The sequence below is a fragment of the Manis javanica genome, chromosome 8 (genome assembly GCF_040802235.1).
Source record: "Manis javanica isolate MJ-LG chromosome 8, MJ_LKY, whole genome shotgun sequence".
NCBI classification, from domain to species: Eukaryota; Metazoa; Chordata; class Mammalia; order Pholidota; family Manidae; genus Manis; species Manis javanica.
Window position 1 is genome coordinate 53,852,529 of NC_133163.1, and position 7,658 is coordinate 53,860,186.

Consider the following 7,658-nt stretch of genomic DNA (forward strand, 5'->3'; position numbering starts at 1 on the left):
GATGTAGTCAGAGTAGAGTGAAGGCCTCCGGAAGAAGCAGGGTGGGATATCTGCAGTCACAGCAATATAACTACATGCAAGGAAAACCCCCTGCTAAAACTCTATGTGAAACATTAAGCTCTAGAATCATTCTTCAGTGAGATCAGTTAATGTTCCCCAGATAAAGAAGAGTAGCACATGTTTTATTATGCTAATCATTTGTAACCATGTGTAAGATTCAGTTTAGCATACTAAAAGGCCCAGGCCTATGTGCTGTCTTTCCTCCTTCAGATCTGACAAGGTGATTCTGCAAACTGAGCAACTAACTTAGCATGCAGACCCAGCTATAGATGGCATGGCAAAAGGCAGGAAGAATTCCGTCTTAAAGATAAGATTGCATTTTAACACCCAGGAAGTTCAAGAGGCAAGATTCTTTAACAAGTGGACAATACCTTGGCCCACCTTGGGAGCTGGGCAGGCAGCCTTTTGATGTGCTCCCGGGCCCAGGCGCCAGTGTCCCAGAGAGAAATCAAAGCAGGAAATTCCTTATGTTAAGCCAATTTTTAATATTCAGGGACCACTTAACAAGTCCACACCCCTAAGCTTTTTCATGTTCTCGAAAAATCCTCAACTGCCTATAAAACCCCCTAGACAATGCACCACTACGGACTCTCTTGTCCCCTCCTGGTGTGAGCTGGGAGCTCTGTCCCTTCACTTTATCTCTAAATAAAAGCCTGTACCTCGCTCTCCTACCTTGACTGTTTGTGAAGCTCATTCTTTGGCTCCGCAAACAAGAACCCCGGCATTACTTTTATCAAATTGCATGGATGAACTCTGGCCCTGCTTGGCTCATGTACCCATCCCTTTGACCAATCACTGTGAAAAAGCCATATGATTAACTAGGGTTCAGACAGTCCTGTGATTACATTTCATTAGAACCATATAGGATGAGGAAGGGGCAGTTTTCCATTGGAAGAAGGTATATTGAGGAGATAAAAACAGATATCCCTTCTTGAGGGCTACCTATCTGAATATAACCTAAAGACCCCTAGGGGAAAGGTGGTTTGTCATCAGCCTGCAATAGCATTAAGCATTTAATCAAATGATGCAAAACTATTGAGGTCACCAGATTCAAGCAGGGTAATTTCTGTTTGAATTATACATGGTAAATATAGGATATGCTTGCTTTAATACATCTTGACCCTGATTTTCATGGGTGTGGTAGAACAGCTTCCTAAAGTGGCTTCCAGTGATCCCGTCCTCTATTCACATCCTTTTGTAATCCCCTCCCCTTATGTGTGGGCTGTAGAAGATGATTTGCTTCTAGTGAATAGAATATGCAAAAGTGGTGGGATGTCATTTTCAAGATTGGGTTGTAAAAGACTGTGACTTCCATCCTGTTCACACTTTGTTACCTTTTTTGGTTTGCTCACTTTGATGAAGCAAGCTGCATGTTGGAGAGTCTCAAGTGGCAGGGAACTGAGGATAGGTTCTGACCAAAAGCGAGTAAGGAAATGAACCTTGCCAATAACTACATAAGCAAGCTTGAAAGCACATCCTTCTCCAGTAAAGCTTTGAGGTGACTATAGCCCCAGCCAACATCTCTAATGTAGTCTGTGAAGGGCCTTGAGCCTGAGGACCAAGCTAACCTGTGCCCAGATTACTGACCCAATGGAACCATGAGATAATAAATACTGTCATTTTAAGCCCCTAATTTTGCATAATATGTTATGTAGCAGTAGAAAGCAAATATTATGAGAGACTTAGAAATCTAAAATTCTAGAGACATATTCTATGGATTATTGGGACATGGTAGAGTGCACTTGCTTTCTTAGACCTGAGTCTGTTTATCCAGTGACTGCTGAGTTACTGCATTTTTCTGGAGTCTTCTTTGTTAGTCAGATCTGGATTTCTGTTTGCTTTGTTTGCACTCATGAATCATAGTGCTTCCCATCTCATATATTAATTCAGTCCAGGGTGAGGCCTAGCATGAGGCAAGTGGGAAGTTGAGTCACAAAATATGGCATGGCCCTAGGCACCCAGTCATAGCCCTGATTCAGCCGACAGTGCTATTTCTTTGTCTCAGTTCCAACTCTCATAGGATTATCTGCTTTTACCTGCTATGGTGTCCTAATGCTCCTGTGGAAATTAGGCTTTGTCCTATTCCCAAGCCTAGGTAGATACTGTCTTGCCAATGGATTTCAGCCCTGGGCAAGTTCACTATGGATTCAATGTGACCAAACAAATTGACAGCAAAACGTTATTTGAGGTGAAAGGGTTTATTACCCTGCTTATTCTCCCAGTGGTAGCTTGAGCACTAGTATCTCTGCCTCTGCCAAGAGCAATGGGCCGAGCTCTCTATATAGCACAATAATAGCTTATTGCCTAAAGGTGTGGTAGCAGTAGCCCAGCAACAGGCCAGTTACATCATCAGATGGTTTAAGTTCAGTGAGGATCCTGGCCATAGGAACCCCAACTTCCCCACACCCTACCCCTCCAGGATTCTTGCCTTACAATCTACACTCTTATAATCTTCCTCAATGGTCCCTGTGCAAGAAAGTTGGAGCACTGTAACCAGATTCCACAATATCAACAGAGGATAACAACAACTTAGAGATAATAAAAATTAAGATACAGCAAGATTTTGATACAGGTAACAAAAATTATAATCCTCAAGCCAGAGGAGGTTCCTAATAACAGAAATTATAATAATACTCAAGCCAGAAGAAGTTCCCAATCCTCAAAGATTTTAGGACTGATAAGACACATATTTTAATGACACCAACATAGGCAAATTTTATCCATCAGATAGGATGCATGCAAGAGAGTGGTCGTGTGGTAGGACTATAGCATAAAGGGGTCCTGTCCAGGTCTAGTATACCATACTTTTAATCCTTTCCCCATGAAGGTTACTGAAGGGTCTATATATGGTGCTACTGGAGGTGCATGCACTGGCCATAATGATACAACAAAACTCCCTGGAAAGATGCTTCTACCTTCTGGCTGTTCAGGATATACTACTGTAACATTTGGTGGTCAGTCTGCTCTTATTCCAGGAATACACAGGAGGCCAGCTTCCAGGCCTTGTCCCCAGGGTGCCAGGAGAATCAGCCATCATTGGTCCATGTGTCAAAAGGTCCAAGGCCACGTGCACTCAATGGAGTCTCTGGGGTCCAGTGCAGTTGGTGCTGGCAGCAAGATGTTATTCTGGTGGCCAAACCTCAGCTTCAGTGATTCTTCCTTGGTTTGTACTTGCAGTTGTATAGGGGAGGGAGCCATATGTGTTAGCAGGTCTATGGGGCTCAGGGCTCCCTTTCAGGGTCTCTTGTACAAATGCCATAGCACGGTCCATAAGTGGACTGACCATCCCCGCAGACTACTGGTATCTGATTTTAGTCTGGATTTTAAGAAGCCATTGTACCTCTCTAACATGCCTTCTGTAGTAGGATTGTATGGCACATTAAAATTCCATTTGATTCCTAGCTGTCACACCAATTCTTGCAGTGTATGTTCAGTAAAATGGGTGCCCTGATCACTCTCAATTACCTGTGGTTGGCCATAGGCAGCAAAGAGATGCTCCAGGCCTCTTTTGGTCACCTGCTGGTCTGCACAACGGGTAGGAAAAGCAACCAGAAGTCCAGTAGCTGTGTCCACACAAGTCATCACATACTGATATCCTTCTGACACAGGTAGAGGCCCAATATAGTCTATCTGCCACCTGACGAGGGGTATATGCCCCTTAGCTATTGTCCCATGTTGCTGTGGAACTGGGTGTAAGTCCATTTTGGAGCACATGACACACTCCTGCCGGGCTCTACTAACTTCTTCGAAGGTCAAAGGCAAGCCCCACCAACAGGCTACAGCCCACATTGTCTTTTGCCTTGCATGCAACAAATGCTGATGTAGCCATTGGGCTACATTAGAGTCAGGCTTTCCTTCTAACCAATGTATCTGGGCCAATTTATCTGCTTCATCATTTCCTGGGGATACCAGAAGCAAATGACCTTTCACATGGTATACTGTAATTATTTTAGTCTGACCACAGGCCCATTAACTCTTGCTACAATTCTTGCCCCCAAAGGGGTTGGTGACCAACCAGCCAGTTGGCATGGTACCAGGTTGGTAGCCACAGGGTCAAGCCCTGATAGACAGCCCAGCTATAGGGGAGGGCTCCTGGATGATGGCAAGACACACAGCCTGCAACTCTGTCAATTGGCTGCTCTTCCCCTTACCATCTTCCATCCATATTGTCTCAGTCTTAGGATGGAAAGCTATGGCCCTCCATTTTGGGGGCTTCCCATAGCTGGAGCCATCTGTGTACCATGCATCTTCCAGTATAGGGGCTCTTCCCTCATGATAGGGACTCTCTGCTGCTAATGGTTCAAAAGCAAGTTCTTCCTGCTTTTTACTAGTATATGTCACTGGCCCCAACAAGCTTTGGAGTTCTTCACTCAAGGGGCTACTAGAGAGGGCACTATGCTGCTGTAGGTAAGCACCCCACTTGGTTTGTGTGGGTGTTTATGCTACACTACTCCTTGGCTTTTGGGTCCAGTCTCGTACCCACCCCAAGATGGGATAGGTGGTTATTACCTTTATCAGGGCCATTCCAATGATGGGTTCTGTAGCCAGCAAGGCGTGATACATGGCAGCCAGTTGTTTTTATATCAGTGTATCATACCTCTGATCCCTTCCAGAGTTGTGACCAGAATCCAATAGGTTGGCGAGTTCATTCACGCCGCTGCCAGAGACCCCAGCCATAACCATCTTCAGGGAAATAAGCATTCAGCTCACAGGGCCTTGATGGGTCTATCACACTCAAGGCCTGCATGGCCTTGACTACCCATTTTTCTGTAGTAAAGGCAGATGCACATGTCTCATCCCAGTCCCACCTGATGCCCTTTCATACCAACTGGTATAAGGGCTTCAGAATTTGTGCCAGGTGTGGGATAAACACTCTTCAGTAGCCTAGAAGACCCAGAAACTCCTGTAGCAATGCTACAGTTGTGTGGGTAGGAAAGGCCTGGACTTTGTCTATAACTGCTTCTGGTATAACTTTGGTCTTACCCCACCATACGACCCCCAAGAATTTAACAGACAAACCAAGTCCCTGAACCTTGGTGCTGTTCACAGCCCATCCTTTCTCCTGTAAATGTTGCAGCAGTCTAGGTGCTGTACCTTCTAGATCTGAAAGAGAATTGGACGTGAGCATGACATCATCAATATAATGGTAAAGCTGCACCATTGACCGTTTCTCCCAGGTAGCCAAGTCCTGGGCTACAAGTCCATGACAGATGGTGGGGCTGTGGAGGTATCCCTGTGGAAGGATGGTGAAAGTCCATTGCCGTCCTTCCCACATGAAGGCAAACTGTTCCTGACTTTCCTGCTCGATGTCAATGCAAAAGAAGGCATTAGCAAAATCTACCACATAATGGTATGTTCCTAGTTCCTGGCTGAGGGTATCCATCAGGCCTGCAGTAGAGGGGATAGCAGCATACATAGGGGATATGACTTTATTCAGTTCTCTGTAATCCACAGTCATACACCAGGAGCCATCTGGCTTTTTCACAGGCCACACTGGGGAATTGAAAGGACTATGGGGGGCTTTATAATACCCACCTTTTTCAGCTCCCGGAGAGTTTCTGCAATCTCTTTATGCCCTCCAGGCAGTTTGTATTGTTTGGTATTAGTCACCCACCAAGGCACAGGCAAAGATGTGGGTGGGTGCCTAGCATGTCCCCTCAGAACTGCCTTCACCACACGTACTCTCAGTCTGAACTCACCTACAGTGATCTGCAACCATAGACCCTGCAGGATATCAATCCCCTAAATATACTCAGATATAGGAGATACATAAACAGTATACTCTTTTGGGGGTAGACGCCCTATTCCCAAAGGGATTTGGGCTTTTTTCGCTCTGATAGCCTTCCCCCATATCCATCTATGATAGTGGGGGTCCCCAGGAACCACTCAGGGTTACCATGAATCAGTGAACATTCAGCCCCTGTGTCCACCAGAGCCAGGACATGTTGTATGTTTACTGGGGACCAATGGATAGCTATTTCAACATGTGGCCTCTGGTTATCTCCTGGTCACTCAGAGAAGATACCTTGACCTTCCCCTCAGGGAAACCATGTGCCCCAATCACCTTCCTGTGTGGGCTCAAGTGAGGTTGGCTTGTTCCCCAGCAGGAAGTCTTGCAAACACACAGGCTGGACTCGTGGCTCTGTCTCTGACCTCTGCCTCTTTGGTCTTAATGGCTGGAACTGCTGCTCTGTTTTCAGCTGCTGCCATAGCTCTAGTAAGATCCTATTGGACTTTCCCTGTAATTTCCTTCCATCTGCTCCTGCCCATATTAAATCAACTCATACTTGGGTCCTTGTAACCTTTATGGGGCCCTGTAAAGTCTTCATGTGAATAATAGATCTTATTTCTTCCCAGATTCTCGTTGCTTCTGCCTCTCCTAAGTCTGCTACTGTACGTGTCACCTCGTTTATAGGCTGCCCTAAGTGAGGGGAAAGAATGGCCACTAGAGACCCAAAGAGGGATGTAGGAACCATTTGAAGTACAATATTTCTCATCCTAGTAGTGAAAATCTCTTCATCTGGGCCATCATTCTCTGGACTATAGATGGCATTTCTTATGCCAAGCTCTCATAGCACCTATTGGAGCTCAGCATATGTCTGCCATCTAACAGGAGAGGATGGCAGATCACCCAGATTGGGCCACACAGCACGAAGTGTAGCCATAAGCCAATCGAGGAGGGAGTGATTCTCTGGGGTCTGATTGTGCATTTTGTAATCGCTGCTTCAAGGCAGGCTGCACTGTCAGGGAAGACAGCTTTCCCATCTCTGATCCCAACAGAACAATTCCATCCACTCCTAACTCCCACAGTCACCAGCTCAGCCTGAGAATAGGGGTGGACCATAGAGTGCTCCACGACCTGGGGAGAGGGCTGCTCCTCTCCTTGGGGAACTTTCAGCTGCTGAGTCTTTCTTTTCTTTACAACCACTGGGTGTCCTTTCAATACAGGAGGGGCCAGTGCCTCCAGCATCACTCATTCATCCTTCTCCAGCTCCTCCATTTCTGGTACTGATGGCACCTTTCTCTCCCCTCCTGCAAGTGCCTCCTCTGCTACAGTGCCTCGCAACAATGCCAGCTCTGTCTTCAGAAGGTCTCTTATGCTCAGCTCAATGCTTCACAGCTGATGTTCTCAGACCACCTCCACCTGTGCTTCCCTCAGGAGCTCATCTATTTCCTTGATGGCCTCTTCCTCCTTCAGAACACCTGGCAGTGGTGCCGTCTCATCTCCAGTGGCACCTTGCTGCTGGTGCCCTCGTGCTGCCTCCTTTTTTATCAATGCCATCTCTTTCTTCAGGGAATCCACAGAAGTTTGTAGCTTGCGTTCTTGTGCCGCCATTTCTTGGGTCTCTTCTGTAGACCTTTTTAATACTGTGAGAAGCAGCCAACCCACAGTCCCTGCTGCCTCCCGGGCACTCTGCTTCTCAAAGGATCTGCTTACTATACCAAGGGCCACCCCTACAGCCTCAGGTGTCACCTCCACTTGCCTCCAGTCCTGGGGTGGGGCCCAGTCCTCTAGGAGGTAAGCCACCTCAGACCACATACCCATTGGGGGACAATCCACTGTCTCGCCATTCACAGGGGCAGCCTGCTGATGCACC